The 18,062-nt window shown below is 33.9% G+C and overlaps 1 long non-coding RNA gene across 21 annotated transcripts; it reads left to right on the top strand.

The window, feature by feature from the left end:
• The first annotated feature begins 3,240 nt into the window (after positions 1-3,240).
• LOC140991393 (uncharacterized) lies at positions 3,241-13,487 on the top strand. Of its 21 annotated transcripts, none has more exons than XR_012177880.1 (8): positions 3,241-3,438; positions 3,591-8,574; positions 8,656-8,718; positions 10,331-10,394; positions 10,545-11,115; positions 11,188-11,289; positions 11,386-12,997; positions 13,255-13,487. It is a non-coding gene; the product is annotated as an uncharacterized lncRNA (long non-coding RNA). The 21 variants fall into 21 exon arrangements; XR_012177877.1 differs by having other exon boundaries at positions 9,582-10,394; XR_012177879.1 differs by having other exon boundaries at positions 3,591-8,718; positions 10,331-10,436; positions 10,545-10,651; positions 10,804-11,115.
• The last annotated feature ends 4,575 nt before the right edge of the window (positions 13,488-18,062 follow it).

The following is an 18,062-nucleotide window of genomic DNA, read 5'->3' as shown; positions in this document are numbered from 1 at the left end:
TTATATATACTTGATTATCAGGTACGTGTTGACGTACGAGCCTATGTTGTTATTGTTTATTATTGTAAAATATTATTTTGTAGAATGATGGAAACCATTGAAAATGAGTGATTTGATATTATATTTGTTGTTGTTTATTATTGTTTATGTTGTTGGTTGCAGATGATTGGACAACGATTTGCTGTTGTTGTCGTTGTAGTAGGGAAGCAATATTTTGATGATATCATGGTCGCTGGAATTGGGGTGCGACGTATCATTCATGTTGTTTGTCGCAGTAGTAGAGGAGCGATGTATTGACGATATTGCTGTCACCAGAGTCAGGATACGACGTATCGTTGATGTTTATCGTTCTTGTTGTTTGTTGCAGTGGAATGAGAGTGATGTTTGTTGATATTGTTGGTTGGATAAGTTGTCCAGAAACAGCGAAGTGACTATTCCTGTTATGATATCAGCTATATCTTGTGTTGTTATTAATATAACTGATATGTATTACGATAATGATTATTGTATATGCTCTCCCTTTGGAGACTGTTTTTGTTTGACAGGTTACAGGTCTGTTGGAATATTATAAGTTTCACAGTTTGACAAGATAATCCATAAGAGAACTGGAGAACCAAACGGATCGGACAAATCAAGTAATCATAACTGAAGACTTCGTTTGAACTGAACTGGAAAAATCTTTATCAACTGAAGTAATTATAACTGATAGGACATCAGTTAGAACTGATAATGTCCAGCTGAACTGATCGGCTGATAAGTTGACTCCTAATCAGTTGGCCACATCATCAGTTGAAGTATCAGCAGACAGACTGAAAGATCGTACCAAAGAAGAACAAAACAGTCTGAATACCTCGTATTACTATCAGATAAAGTAATTAGACGATGATTCAACATATATTAGTCATTTAATGTATTCAATACGACTGTTGGGATCGAATACTATATATAGCTGATCGAATAAGTTGAAGAAGGTCGGTGAAACACACGAAAAAAACAAGCTACAATCTTCAATCAGTTGCGATACATTTCTCTAGTATTTTCACAAAGTTTACAGATAGCACACTCAGCTCTAAACTCATTGTATTTATTCGTAGCATTCAAGTTACTATTTAGAGCGATTCAGTTAATTACTGTAAAAGTATTGATAGACTAAAAGTATCGGTTTAGCAGTGTGTAAGACCAACTGAAGTGGATTATTACAATTTGTTGTGATATATCAAAATCTTTGAGTAAAAACATATCATCGTGATAGAAGGGGTGAGTAAGAGCATTTGAAGTCAACCAAGCCACAATCCGAGTTGATATAACATGAAAGTATCCTAGGATGTGAATGAAACCAAATTCATATACTAAGGAGCCAAGACATGATATGAATTTGTGGCTTTTGTCTCAGTTTATACTACATCATCCATATTATCAGAAATTTCAGCACTACCAAAATGGATCCAAGAAGCGGTTCATGAGACCTAGGCAAACAACGACTATTTGTCCATATGAGACATTATAGAGCTCTATTTTTTTAGGCCATCTCCAACTCGAAACTTTATTTTAAAACAACTCTATTTTAAAATAGTGCAGTTTCTGCACCAAATACAATATTCATCTCCAACCCATCTACTTCAAATCTTACTCTAAAATAGAATATTCTCGGAATATTTTTTTATTTGATTTATTTAATTTTTTTCTTATTAGTTATCAAATATGTATTTTTTAAATTTAGTAATTATGTTTTTAAAATATATTTATAATTAAAAAAACAAAAAAATTAAAAAAAATAGAAAACTCATCTACGCCAAATTGGCGCAGAGCTTCCTTCTGCGCCACAAGCAGAGGGAAATGGAGCTGCGCTATTTTGCAAATAGCGCAGCTCCGTTGGAGGGAACCTTGGATATGCCCTTAGTGCAGCACTAGAACCAGCCGGGAAAGACTCATATGAAGCCTTTTATTTCATCAAGCTTATGAGACCAGACATGAACATCTAGAAAGTTCATAAAAAAGCCTCTGGAGAATGAAACACATCTTGTTTCGTCATTTACTGGAGATGGCATATCTACTCAAAGAGCATGAGAATTATGGTTTTGTTTCACAGAGATGAACAAAGTCAAGTTTCTATTTAAGTTTTATCAAAATTCTGTAAATGAATTTTTTATGTTAAATACTATGACATGAAAAACTACAAGTTTTGCAGAAAATATATTTGAAAGAAAAGAATCTTATATGGAACACCAAGCTGCCGGGAGTAATGAAACTCATCGGAAATTCTGTAACATGGTTCATGTGGTAAGATGGTCAAGAAGATCGGGAAAAGTCTTCCCAGGATGCCAGAACTAGAAAGAGCCAGAATTCGAAAAAGATTTTTGGTCAAGATCTGACTGGAAACATAATACAGAAACAAGCCCAAGTGGTGAAAGACAACACAAGTCACGTTTTCGCAGTGGACCATAGAAAAAAAAGATTCTCCGACAAAGATAAAAAAAAAAATGTGATTACACCAACCCACTAAAGAAGAATGAACCACTCAACCACCACAAAAATATGAATCATTAACTAGTGGTTTGATAGGACCACCAACCACAAGATGTTGTCGGCCACAACTGGAAATAATGTAAAGCAATAATTCAAGATTGAAGTCTGAATTTCAAATCCATCAAGGCTTCTATATATATCAAGACATAAAGAAGATGAAGCCATCATTCAACCTTTTCATTTTTCTTTCAAAGTAAAATTTGTAATATTTTCAGTTTATATGTGTTGTAACTCCAAATACGATAAGTAGCTAAACAAGTTTATCATCCTCTACATGAAGTTACTATTTAATAATAAGTTGCATGTTTGAATAAAAAGATCAATGATTACTGTCCCTCTCATGTATTATTTTTAAAATTAAACTTCATTACTATATACCCTGAGGTAGGAAACGATACAAGATTGTGTTAAGTGCTGTTGAAAGGATCTACATCAGAAACCATCTGTTGCGACTACGTGGTTAAGTTGTGGGGAGAAATCTGTAAAACCCAATAGATGGAAACCTTTGAGCAGACTCGATAGGTAACGCCACGTACCGAAAATGAGACTCAATGATGATTTTGAAATTTTTTAAATAAATTAAGCAGCTGAACTAACTTTTGAGAAGGTTCTAAATCAAATTAGAGTTTTGAGATTTATTAGAAATTTTTTAATAAAATATTATAAAAATAATATAAAAATGTTATTAAATTATGAATTTAGCCCACTAAAACATGCCCGGCTCGTAAACTTTCAAAAGCCATTTCTCTCCTTCACCTAAGCTGAACCTCAAATTGATTAAGGGTTTTTGTATTTCACTCCATAAGATTTATTTTGATACCAAGTATGTGATGCAAATCGCAAACCAAGTAGAAACCCGAAACCCTATCTTGCGCTCCATGTCTATCCGAGTTGTTCTTCGATTTTTCCATGGTACGTAGTTAAAGTTTATGCAGATATCATGCGTCCATTCATGTTTTGAATCTAGATGAGAAGAAAATATTGCAAGCTGAACCCATTATCCTACTGTTATTCCACTGGAAATCTTGATCCAAAGGGATTGAAAAATTTCGTGTCTTTTGTAGGAAACAGGGAACAAATGTCAATTTCAAGGGTGCTCATTTTGTCAGGTTAAGGCCGCTTCACTGTAATATTTGAAGGTATTGATTTCAAGGAGAGAACAAGCCTGTCTGAGGTACATTCAGAAATTTAGAGCTAAAAATTAATTCCCAGTTTATTTAGATGATGAAACATGATTTATTTTCATCCTTTTGAAATTAGGAATATAAATTTCAAGATAACTAATTGAAGCAGGAAATTTAGGTGGTCAGATTTCTTTTATCAGCTAATTTATTTAGGTAGTAACAAAAAGCTCACAAATGGACTTGATCCATACCTTTTTCGTTTCTTAAAGTGGTGGCAATTTAATTTATGCTAATTTTTGTTTTCCTTTACTTCTCGATCATGAAGAACAATTTGGAATAAAAAATAATATTTTGGTCTAGAGTAAAATCTTTTTTGTATATATATATTAGTGGACATACACACGTGTTGCGTGTGAAACATTCTTTTAAACAGAAGACAATGATTAAATATAACATAAAAGCAACTCCATATAAACAATATTAGTTTTTATATATCATTCCGAACAAAACACAGTGGATAAATCAAACATATAAATGAAACATGGAGGAAATTTATCCAAACCTATGTTGTATGGATACAGATATAAGTATCGTATCGAATTTGAAACGGATATGACGATACGACAAATTTTGAAAATACAAGACACGATACAGCTAGGATATGATAATTATTATTAAAAAATATATAAATATTATATATTTTTTTTTATAAATTTAGTATTAAAAATTAAAAATTATAATATATCACAATGTACAACTTCAAGGCAGTGTTTTAAAAAGAAAAAACAAACAAAAATCATTTTTTGCGTATCACCGACATATATATGGCGTATCCTAGTCGTATCCAACATGTATCCTACTGGTCAAATCTACAAATAGTTAACGATGCGGATTTTTTCGTATCTGACACGCGTATCGGCATGTCATATCCGTATCTGTTTTGGATAATTTAGAAAAAAAATTTAAGAGTATCCATGTTATATATATCCAAACTATTCATCTTTAAAAATAAATATAAAATGAGAACAAATAATTTTGAAATATGTTAATAATGTAACCAAAACGATGCAATAATTACCAAATAAATTATGGTCACTATTGTTTTTGGGTAGAACTGGAGATGAAAATGTTGAGGAAACAATATTCGAGTGCTCTGTCAATAGAACAAAGAAGCCTAGTAAATTTTTGGTGATGAAATGCCAATCAACCAACTTTCTTTTTCATTTATTTATTTAAATTCTAGTTTATTATGTGAAAAATGGTATATCATGGGGAAGATTAACTTGTGAGTGTGAACTTTAATTGTTGTTTGTTCTTTAATTGAATTTCACAGATTGCAGAAGATGATTACTGACGACATGACCCCAAATACACATAAAATTATTACTACAACAAAATATTTGGCTGCTAATGTCGGCATTACTCCTTTCACTCTTACCATCTTACTCTTAGCATTCATGTTAGATCAAGATGGCATTCTTCGACCAACAATCAACTGTGTCAAAATGACTGAGCCTGATGCTGATTCTGTTGGAGGTGCCGATGTTGTCGACAGTTTGATGAACGATTATTTTAGAAAATTGAATGTCAAATCACCTATCACCGATTCACATCCTAACCTAGCAGTAAACGAAGTAATTAGAAATGCACATGTGGTACAGTGGCCCGTGACAACACTCTTTTGGCTAGCGACGATTTTATTAGAAGCTTTCTAGAACATCGAACGGTCTATAAACTTTTACAAATGGAGCGTGTTTCGGCAAATAAAGTGAGAGAGGTGGTCAATATGAGGCAAAAAGAAAAAGAAGTGTTGAAATGCAATTCTGTAGATATGACATTTAAGACTCTAAAGATTTACGATCGAGATCTTGTTCAACAAGTCAATGAGATCAATCTCGTGACTAGTTTGGATAAAGAAATATAACAAATTGTTGTGATACTTTTGAAAAAGACTATAAATAGTCTGGTTCTCATAGGAGAATATAGTTTTGTTAAAAATGATGTGGTGGAGGGATTCACTCAGAAAATTGTACACGAGGAATGTTCCAAGTGATCTTGGAAAAGTGAGTCTTTTTTCTTTGGACGTGGAAGCATTGTTTGCTGGAAATGGATATCGAGAGGACTTTGTGCAGAAATTAAAGTATATTCAGAATGTAGTAGAAAAATCCGGCAAGAAACTGATTTTATTTTTCGATAAGATTGACTCATTTCTTGATGATGAAAAAAGATCAAGAGACGTATCTATTGTCTTGATTTTTATTGCTTCACAGAATTCAGGTGTGGTGCATTGGCTTCACAACTGTGGAGGGATACAAGAATTATGTAGAAAATAATCATACCTATAATAAACATTTTCAGCCGCTTCATGTAATTGATCCAAGTGTTGCTGATACAATCAACATATTGAAAGGTATGAAAGATGAGCATGAAAGTTATCACAGTGTAAAAATTCTAGATGAAGCTCTTATAATTGCGGCTCAACTTTTAACACGTCATAGGTATGCTTCGCATCGATATTTTAATACTGTATTTGAATGTATTAAAATATTGATGTGAGACATACCTATGATATAACATGTTAACAGTTGGGCCGCAACTATAAGAGCTTGATCTAGATTTTTCACACTATAATGACTTTGATACTCCTCTTTTATACCCTTCAATATGCTACTTATATCAGCAACACTTGGATCAACTACAAGAAGCGGCTGCAATTGTTTTATATATGTAGGATTCTTTTTTACATACTTCTTGTATCCCTCCACAGTTATGGCACCAATGCACTACACCTGAATTCTGTCAAGCAATAGATTTAAGACAATAGATATGTGATTTGTCTCTTGATCTTTTTTCATCATCAGGAATGAGTCAATCTTTTTGAGAAATAAAATCAGTTTCTTGCCGGATTTTTCAACTTCGTTCTGAATATGCTTTAATTTCTGCACAAAGTCCTCTCGATATGCATCTCCAGCAAACAATGCTTCCACGTCCAAAGAAAAAAGACTCACGTTGCCAAGATCACTAGGAGCATTCCCCGTGAACAATTTCCTGAGCGAATCCCTCCAACACATCATTTTTAACAAAACTGGATTGTCCTATGAGAACGAGACTATTTATAGTCATTTTCAAAAGTATCACAACAATTTGTTCCATTTCTTTATACAAATTAGTCACGGGATTGAGCTCACTGGCTTGTTGGACAAGGTCTCGATCGTAAATATTTAGAGTCTTAAATGCCATATCTACAGAATTGCTTTTCAACATTTTTTTTTCTTTTTGCTTTATATTGACCATCTTTCTCACTTTAGTTTCCGAAACACGTTCCATTTGTAAAAATTTATGGACCGTTTAATTTTCTAGAAAGCTTATAATCAAATAGTCGCTAGCCAAAAGATTATCGCCACGGGCCACTCGTATTACATGTGCATTTCTAATGACTTCGTTTACTGCTAGGTTAGGATGTGAATCGATTATAGGTGATTTGGCGTTCAATTTTCTAAAACAATCGTTCATCAAACTGTAAACAACATCGACATCACCAACAGAATCAGCATTAGGCTTAGCCATTTTGACACAGTTAATTGGTCGAAGAATGTCATCTCGATCTGACATGAATGCTAAGAGTAAGATGGTAAGAGTGAAAGGAGTAATGCCGACATTAGCAGCCAAATCTTTTGCTGTAGTAATAAATTTATGTGTATTCGGGGTTATATTGTCTTAAATGTCATCTACATAATTGCTTTTCAACACTTCTTTGTTTGAGGATAGTTTAGTTTTCAAGCGTATCTGCGTTCATAAGAAAAAAATATATCAATTTTAATATTACATAATAGTACACAACAATATTGTAAAAAATGGTCAGATAACTTTTTAAGATATCCGGGAAATGAATGGTTAAATATCATAATCTGGTGATTATAAAATGACCGTCTTATTCATAATCAAAATAATAATAATGGTCGACAGAACCAAAACATGGTCTTTGTTGCCTCCAATATAAACTAGGACAAAAGATGAATTTGAGAGAATTTTCATTACAACAATAAATGACTATTGTGACACTTTTAATTAGATTTTGTTACAAATACTTAATAATGATACTTGTAAAAAATTAATAATATGTAAAATAAAAAAAAACATATTAGATTAGTTATCCTGACATTTTTAATTAATGTCATTTTTTATATGGAGGGAAATAATTATTTTCCCTTCTCCAATATTTTTCCAACCCAAATATTCTCACCTTTATTTTATCTATTTTTCTCCCCAAAATCTTCACTCTGCTCTCCACGTCGTGCTTGCATCCATTTTCGACTCCATGATTTTTCGACTCATCACTACAAGAAAATCTATATTCAACCACACTCCAAAGACAACGCTTTTATGAAAAACTGTTGTTTTTTATTTTTTTACAACGGTTTTAATGAAAACCGTTGTCTTTGTGCGTTTTTTTATTATCAAAGACAACAGTTTTTAAAAAAACGTCGTCTTTTATGGGTCAAAGACAACGGTTTTTCAAAACTGTTGTCTATGAACGTTTTTTTTAATCTACGACAACGTTTTTTAAAAAATCGTTGTCTATGAACGGGTTGTTTAGTAGCTATGACAAAGGTTGTGAAACAACGTTGTAAAAAACCATTTTTTTGGCTAAAAAAAACTTATTTAAAAGAGAAAATGAGAAAAGCTGGAGAGAACCATCTCACGCCCAAATCCCAATTATCATTCCCGATTAATGAACAAAAGCTACTCCCGTTGGCTCTCTCCCTCACCACGCCAGCTGCTGCCGAGCGCCGCCCAGACCACCGGACAAGAAGCGTCGAGGTCAGTAAGTTCTTCCCCAAGCCCCTGCACCTCTTTTCTACACTGAATCGAGTTGATCCAGCCCTGTTCAAAGTTCACTGTGCGCACGAGTTCTTCGATTCCGGTGAGATTTTTCTTTGATTCTTGGTTGTTTGTGTTGTATTCAGTAAGTATTTGAAGCCTATGTGTTTCCCCACTTTTCCAGCCACTTTAGCTTTCTTCCGATGAGATTCCGGTGACTTCTCCGGCAACCTTTTCAACATCTAAGGTGAGATTACTGCGGTAATATCTACAAGAATTTTGTGCATTTACAGTGACAAGTTTACATAATCAGATTTTGTGCATTTACAGTGATAAGAATTTTGAAGCCTATTTACAGTTGGTTTTTTTTTTCCTCTCAATTTTTGATATAATCTATCTAATCCACTGAAAGGGGTGAATATAATCAATCGGAGAGTCAGCCAGCCAATTTGATCATCTTTGTATGGATTTCTTTTGTTATGACTCAGCCAAGCCCCACAAATTTTGATTGTTTCTCGCTAGTCTTTGTCGGTGAAGAAGACACTGAATTCTTGTGGGCGAGAAAAATCTTGTTTTATTGAATTTGCTTTATATTTGGGTTTAGGATAAGAAGGAATAAAGCATCCTGCCAAAAAACTGGGATACATGGCTGTAAAATATTCTATGATTTCATTTTCTTGCTGTTTCTTTTGATTGATTATACATGCACATGTGATTAGGCATGAATTCTTAATTCACAGGGTTGTCACCTGTGGGGAAACTGATTGGTTTGATTTTCTGAAAGTTTCAATTGTTATTTGATTCGTTTTTACTTTTTATTTTACTATTCTTTTTCATTATCTACTGATCAAGCCTGAGTTTATTGTCTTTTAGAAAATTAAAAGGCCTGGGACGGAAGATAGAATAGAAATAATCTGTTCTTAGGCATACGGCAACGAAATAACTGTTGATCTTCAATAGTTAAGTTTGTGACGGATATTTTGTTCTCTTTTCTGAAGTCAATGCCCGAGTTAGAAGAATTTCAGCCTTTTAATGTATTTTTGGTTGCTTTTGCATTTTTCTTCATGACTTTTAATCATCAATTGATATGTTCATTTGTCTTTGTATCAGTGTTCTAAATGGCGGTCGAGGCGGCCGCCTAGGCGGTAGGCGGCCCTCGACCGCACCGCCTATGTATGAGGCGGGTGTTTTAGGCGGCCCAAGCTATATGGAGTTGGGGAGGCGGGTCGAGGCGGCGAGCAGGCGGGTCGAGGCGGGGCGAGGCAGCGAGCAGGCGGGCGAGGCGGTGAGCAGGCGAGCGAGGCAGGCAGTCAAAATTTTTAAGTTGTAGTCAACAATTTTAAAAACCTAGTCAAAGGCAACTAATTTTAAATATTAAAACCCTAGCACACATCACTTTCTTTATTTTATTTTTGGTTTTCACTCTCAACTCTTAACTCTCAACCACCACACACAATCCGCCCGCCGCCGCCTGTTTTTTGGTTTGCACATTATCTAGATGATATTATATTTTGTGCTTAAACATTATTTAAATGCACATTTTATATAAAAATGATTATATTTCATGATTATCTATAAAAAAATTACTTAAAAAAATTCAACCGCCTAGGCACCGCCTGGGCACCGCCTAGGCGGCCGAGGCGGTCACCGACCGCCCCGCCACCGCCTCCCGCCATTTACAACCTTGCTTTGTATGGATTTGATCATTTTTTCCTAGTGATCGTTTATGGAGATTCCCTTGCAACTCCAAGTCACGGGTGGCTTTGGTGCACATGTTTGATGGCTTGTTTTCTGGACTCCTTGATGCTGGAGATCTCTGACCATTGGAATATATGTTTTTTTGTTTGTTTGTATGACAGGCAAGCATGGCAAAAATTAGGTGCTATGTCTCCTGAAGAAGCAATGGAAAAGTACATTGTCATTGTAAATGAATTATATCCTTCTTGGGCTGCTGGTTCTGCAACAGTGAGAAAAATTCTTTTCTGTTTTTTCCGTTTTTACCAAATTATCTGTGCTTACACTGTTCTTTACCTTTGTTATTGTCTTTATTCCTGGGTGCCATACTCATGGCAGAAGAGAATAGATAAAGAGATCAGTGATGCGCCAAATGCAGGCTCCAGGGGACCGATGGGACCTGTTTTTAGCAGTTTTATATATGAGGATGAACCCTGATGCGATTTGTGAGGATTCTGAACTTAACAGATATTTTTGGAAGTTTACATTTTTTGTGGGTTTGTGATTTCTTGTTTCTACTCTCAGAAAATTGTTTGTGTATACACGATTTAATTTGGCCCGTTAGTTACATACCTCTCGCTTTATATCCCTTCTCCAGTGCACGCTGCTCACATAGCCCTCTCCGTGCCGCCTTTATCTCGTCCACTCTCGTTTGTTGGTAATTCGATCTCTCTGGTTTTTTGCCAAAGATGTTATATCTAGGAAAATTGTTTGTCTGAAATTGATATGTGTTTATCTATTTGGATTGATTGACGTGGAACTTGAGATTTACTTACCTAATCGATCTAAACTTGACTCTTTTGTGATGCTTTTGATGTTTCCCTCTGATATAATTCGTTGGAGATTGCAAGGTTTCTCCAATTGATGGGTGGTAGTGGGAAGATCTTTAGCTCAAGTGCAACAAAAATTGGTAATTTATCTTATTAATCTTATAATTCTACATGCATTAGAATCTACAAACTTTTAACCAATTACATATTAGGAAAAAGAAAAAGGGCGACCTCCATCACGAGTTGAATTATTTCATGATTGTTTCACTCATGCTAATGGAAGTCCCTCAGGCAACATTGTGGCAGAAAAATTGGTAAGTTGTTTTATAAACTTCAACTAGATTACTTTCAAAGATATTTGTTTTCATAATCACTATGAATAAATTATGGATTTTGATTTTTTCGTGAAGGCTGCAGTGAAAGAATTAGAAAATCAAATTCCTGAAGATGAGGATGATCAAATTGGTCAAAATGACGTATTTGCTCAAATCATTGGACCAGATAGACCAGGCCGAGTGTGTATGCTTGGTGATGGTGTTAACCCATCTGATTTATGGGGAGAAGTTCCAAGCCGTAGTACATGCAATCGAATATTGATGGAGCAAAAGACAAAGTTAGAAAAAATGGATGAGCAAATTAGAAAACAAGGCCAACACATTGCAATGTTAGAATCAAAGATTTGCAATCAACCAAACCAAAACCTTGGTTCAAATTACAACAATATACAACACACAACATCCTCTGGTAGTCCATTATCTCCAAGGATAAATTCTTTTTCTACTTTTATTACTTTATTATTATATGGAGTTAGTACTTTATTGATTCATCATTGGTTTTTTGGTTTAAGAATATACGTTAGATGCGTAAATGGTTTTTCTTTTGTTTATTTTGATATTATTTATTATTTGATGTGGCATAATGAGTTGGAGTTTGCTTTTTTGTAAGCTATGTTTTGTGTGAGCTTATAATTATCTCGAGTTAGCCATTTAGATAGAATATTTTGGTTGAGAATATATATTACATGTATAATCGATGTTTTATTATTTATTGTTTGACATGATATAATGATTTAATATTTAACATTATAATGCTACACAAAAAACTCAAAGTTGTGTATACATATTTTGCATCTCTATAGTTATAATGTGTTTGCTTAGAACTGATGGAAGATTAGTCTAATCTTTACGCTTTTAACCTCCAGACTGTCATTCCTTTCCAAATTTATCTTTTGCTGTGATTGTTGAAGTAATTCTATTTTCTGATTACTTTAAGGAGATCTGAATGTCTTATTCTATTAATTTCCCCCCTATTTTTCTACTGCTGTAATTATATTTTCTTGGACCTTTACTTGCATGTCTTGCAACTTGTTCTTGTGATAATATTTGTCCGATCAATACTGAATGATCATGCTCATTTCAATTTTGACTCATTTTGAAACTGACAGTTTATTTAATATATGCACTTAAATTAACAAATTCTATTACGCTCTTATTTTCCCAAATTTGGATGGGTTTAATTCATCTATTATCTCGATAGAAGCATTCTTGATTGATGTTGGGCTGTGTTTTACTGTTTCAAAGACTTGCACATGTTGACTATTTTTTCTAAATGAAATTTTTTATTTGATGTTTGTACTATTAAGTAAAATCTCTTGCTTTTTGATGTCATGAGTTAACTAATTTGAATGATGTTTCTTTATGCTTTTTTGATTTCTGGCTAGCTAGACATACTCATTAGCATAATGGTTGTTGATGATTGTACTTTATAATTGTTTTTATCAAGACCTTCTCTTTTGCACTTTCATGTAGATTGGATGTTCTGTCTCAATAAAAAGTCTATTTGATTCGACGAAAATTGTGGCAAAAGGAGTGGTTCGTAGCATGGATCCAAATACCGAAGTAGGAATGTGAAATACAAGTTCTAGTTGTCCTAGAACGGGAAGCGAGTTTGATTAGACCATATGATCTTTTACAAAAGGTTGGGGATACACTTGGAGGAATGATAGCTTGGCCTTGTCATTTGGTATGATATTCAACTTTTCAATTAACTAATATTTATTGTTATGTCTGTCATGTTAGTGTCTTTTTAAACCAATATCAATTATATTTGCAGTTGACAGTTAATGAGAAAGATTTTTACTATGTGCATTTGGATAAATAACAATTTTTCAGTTTATCATTTGGTATGATATTCACTGGTTTGAATTAAATTTTAATCTCTTTATTTTGTGCTTCTTTAATTTTATCACATTCATATGAATATATGAATTTTTATTGTAGGTGACAAGAATATTGAATTTTGATTAAGATGAGATGGTTGAAGAATGAAGATGCGTCACAAGTTTGCTTATGTTTTGCTTTACAAGACTTAATTGTTTGCTAGTTCTTAAACTAAATATATTTGGTACATTTGTTGGGGTATAGATGTTTTTCGAGGTAACAAATTTGTCAGTCTTATACATTAATGATTGCAAAATTAATGACAATTGTTGATTAGCAATTTAATTTCTATCTTACAATTTTGTATTTGTATTTATGTTAATTTATTATATCCTTGAATATTATATCATGAAAATATTGAAAATCGATGACATTTCATAAAATATGATATTTTTTATGTCATACTAGAACATTAAATAATGTACATGTAACGCCCCGAAAATTTAAAGGTCCACGCGAACCACATGCATTTGAATTATTAAATTCTCTTGTATTTTAATTAATTATTTTAATTGCATTAATTAATTGTGTTGTGCATATTTGCATGTTTAAAATATATTTTTCTACATGATTGCTTTCAAATGTATTTTTAAAAGTTATTCGAGTTGCGATCGAGGAACGGAGACCGATGGCTGAAAAAAAAATAGAAAATGTTTTTATTAAATAGTTATTTTTAATTATTTAAAATATGGGTGATGCTTTTTCTTATTTTTAAAAATATGGAGTTTAGAGGTGATTTTATATGCCGGGGCGTAATTATTATCGGTGTTGGATTTTCAACAAAAGCGCGAACGTTTTGACAACCTCGCTAATAAATTCACAAACTTTTTTAAACAAAATTATTTTTATTATTTAATTAAATACTAATGGGCCTAATTAAAACCCTTAATGGGCCTAAGCCTTGTTACTAGAATAATTAACTATTTAAAACACAATTAAACCCCATAACCCTTCCCCCACTCACGTTAAACACACGCCCAACTTTGTATTTTTTTGGCACACCAAAACTCCTTACACGGCACACACACAATATTTTTGAATGGAAGCTTTCGAAAATTCAATGGACAAAATCAAGTCATCGTCTCGCCGTCGCCGTTCTTCAATCGCCAACGTTTTCGTGCGTTTAAACCGCAAAGGCACGCCATATTCTCCCTTTTACTCATCATTCACACCATAGTATTTATTTAAAATTAGATTGCATGAAAAACAAGTTGCAACTTTGAAGATTTTCGGATATGTTTATTATGTGATTTTTAAAACATGTATTTTATCTAAAAACCATGAAATTCATGTGCTAAGGGGCTGCCATGATTAGGAAGGATAAGGGCACGTTTTTTTTCATGATATAAGGGTCCTAGGATGCACGACACCTTGCTGCACAATAGTTGGAAACAAACTGGAACCAATTGTTTATTTTCGTAGCATGTGTGATCGGTTGAAGGGAAAGTGATGCATGGGGGCATGTGGCTCGACCAAGCCTTGTGGTTGGGTCCTAGGGGTCATGGTTAGGTCCTAGGGAGAGTCCTAGGAGGGCTAGGGGTCGAGACCATGGGCTGGGGAGGAGTCCTTGCCAAGGAGGACTCCACCCGAGAGCTGTAGGAAGAAGTTGCGCAGGATTTCAGCAACTTGTGCAGGGTTGGTTGGCTCGGTCAGGGGCTGGGGGTTGGGCTAGGGTGCGACCTTAGGGTCCTAAGAGAGTGCTTAAGGGTTGGGTCAGGGGCTGGAACAGCTGGGCAGGCCGCTGGCTCAAGATAGCACAAGAAAGCTCAAAGTGGCGCAGGATTGTTGTTCTTGGTTCAGAGGTTCGGGGCTTGGGTTCCAGGGCTTGGGTCGGTCTGGGCTTGGTCTGGGCGTGGGCTAGGGAAGGTTAGGGTCATGAGGGGTCAAGTGGTTAGGGGCTGGAAGTTTCCTAGTTCAATTAGGAGTCCTAAATATCCTAGGAGACACACACACAAAAACATGCAGAATTTGGGTCAAGTTCCAGGGGGCTTTTGATCGGGCTAGGGCTTGTTTTATGGGCTGGGATTGCACAGTAGGGTCCCTAGATGGGTTGGCTAGTTTTTGGTTCAAGGTGGCTCGGGCGTGGCTCGGGTAAATTAGAAGATGGCTCGGTGCGTTTGATAAGGTGTCAAAAACGAAAATTTAAGAAAGAAAAATTGATCCAAGGGTCCACGTGGGTGGCTCATGACTTGGAAGGGTAGAATAAATAATAAAAAGGTTAGGTTAAAAATTTGGGATCAAAATAACGAGTTTTGGATTTATTCGGGATTTAATCGTCGCACGAAACGTCAATCAACGAGTTAATTGAAACGCCTATTTTTAAGCTTCATAAAATTATGAAAAATTGTATTTTAGCTTAAATAATTATTAAAAGTCTAAGTTTTGAATTTGGGAATTTTATATTAAGGTTTGGGTTAATTCGGGATTAAAACGCAGTAATACGTCTTATTTAAAGATTTATTTAAAAGTCTTCGTTTTTGGCTAAATAAAAATATGAGAAAATTAATGTAGGCTTAAATAACTATTTGGGACATGTTAGAGTCAATAAAATTAAGAAAAAGTCAAAAACGTAAAATTATACGTCCAGGGGTAAAACGGTCTTTTCACACCTAAAAAGTAGTAAACGTCATGGCAGTGCCCTGAATGCTGTTTTATGTGCTAATAAGATTATTTTCTATAGTTATGGATGTTTATGAAATTTTAAATGTTAAAATGATATTTTAAACGTTTATGGGATTTTATAAGTTAAAATGATTATTTTTTTAAATGTTTATGAAATGTTCATGATTAAATTATGATTTTTAAATGTCTATAGGATTTTTATGATTTAAGGTTGACATTTAAAAGACATGTTGCATGCTTGGTTTCAAAAATAACAATGATATGTTATGGATGATTTTTATAAGTGATGAAAATGTAAAATGTTGAAGGAGGTGAAGTGATTGTGACTATTTCGTTAATAATGACGATGTCGTGAGGGTGATGGTCCCAGTGGAAGCCCGACGATCGTGTTTCCATTATTGCGAATATGAGGTTATGAGGTTTGAGGAAGAATGGGGATATCGTGAGGGGAGAAGGCCCCAGAGAGAGCCCATTTATGGGAGAAGGCCCCAGAGGGAGCCCCGACGATTGTATTTCTATTCGATCATTTTAGGCCAAGGCTCAGTTGACCGGTGAGAGCGTCGCTGATGTCCCCGCCGCCCAGTACTGTGGTTATATGTAGATGGATCCATCGATCATGTCATGTCAGGAAAGTCACAATTAACGATCTGAATTCAAAGAAAGGAAAAGGAAAATGTTTATGATCATGAAAAATGTTTTATGTTATGTCATGTGGAGGAAAAAGGAAAAGGTTAAGGTTTATGTTATGCATCATGAAAATGTTTACTAAAATGTCATGTTTGAAGTTTATGCATCTTCATGAAAGCGATATTTTAAGTACAAGTATTTTTCACTGTTGCATGTGATTTTATACGTATTACTTGTTATCAAGAATATGACGTGTTGAGTCTTTAGACTCACTAGGTGTGATTGATGCAGGTGTTTATGATAAAAATGTTATGGGAGGTCTCGATGGTTGACCTGACTGGACTGAAGGTGCACACGACCCGAGGACCAGCGCTTCTTGCTTTCCGCATATATGTTATGATTTATTTTAAAAGATTTTATGACTTTTATCATGATCACGAGTGGTTTTTGAGATGTTACAATATGGGCTATACTTTTCAAATGTTATTTTTAGATTTATGAAAATGTTAGTTGGTTGTTTATTTTAAAATGATGTCAAAAATATTTTATGAAATTTTATGGTTCGGCCGAATGCTATGTGAGGTTTTTAAAAAAAAAAAAATTTCTAGCACATTTTGAGAAAAAGAAAGGCAGACGTTTTAGTACATAAAAAATGTCATTGTAAAATTCATATGGAGACATTTCAAAAAGTCATTATAAACAATTATTAATGACAATTTTCAATGTTCTTATATACTAGTATAGAAAGAAAGAAGGGGAAGATTTAATTAATTAACCTCTATTTGACTCCTGATTTGAAATATAACCTCCTCATTTTAATTCATTTATGTTTTACTATTTTATCCTTTTAAAACAACTTTTCTTTAACCATATATCTCCAAATTCATCTACATCATAAATTGTCAACAAATATCATTTTTGTAGAAACAAAATTTCCAACTTTCTCTAACACTGCAGCCTTCCCAACCATTCACCAATAACACAACGTTGTAGACTAATATGTACATTTTCTTCTTTATTACAGACATGAGGTCTGTTTCTTTCTTTTTTCAATGAAGAACTGAATATTAATTTATTTAGTTACTTTGAAAAAATATACACAAAACAAAAATGTCTCGTCTTGAGTCATGCATTCAATATTTCTTAGCGTGGACCATGCATTTCAAATAAAAGGACAATGTCAATACTTACTGCATCATAATATTTAGAATTCATCAGTAAACAATAATCTATATCAAAACTTACCATCCCCAAGTTGGAGACTAGGTTTCGAGTTTGAGACTCAATTATAATAAATATATTTCTCCAATCAAAAAAATATGACAAAAACCCTAAAAATAACCAGCAACATCCAAAAATAAAAATATTATCTTTGTTATGTCTTTACGAACTTTAACATCAATTATTTAGTTTAATTTGTCTCTCGTATCCAAATTCCTAAATCCATGCATTATCATTTATGAATGTTTTATCTATTTTTTTTAAAACTTATGTGTTTCCGCTTCATGTGATTAATGAATAAAAGAATGGCTGGAAAGTAGATTGCCAAAAAAAATATATAGTAGAGACATAAAAGCGAGGCGTCGATGCTGCGGAAACAAGAAGTAGAAGAAAAAATG

This window comes from Primulina huaijiensis, chromosome 13 (genome assembly GCF_012295235.1).
Source record: "Primulina huaijiensis isolate GDHJ02 chromosome 13, ASM1229523v2, whole genome shotgun sequence".
In the NCBI taxonomy this organism is placed as follows: Eukaryota; Viridiplantae; Streptophyta; class Magnoliopsida; order Lamiales; family Gesneriaceae; genus Primulina; species Primulina huaijiensis.
This window is presented reverse-complemented; position numbering and strand designations above follow the sequence as displayed.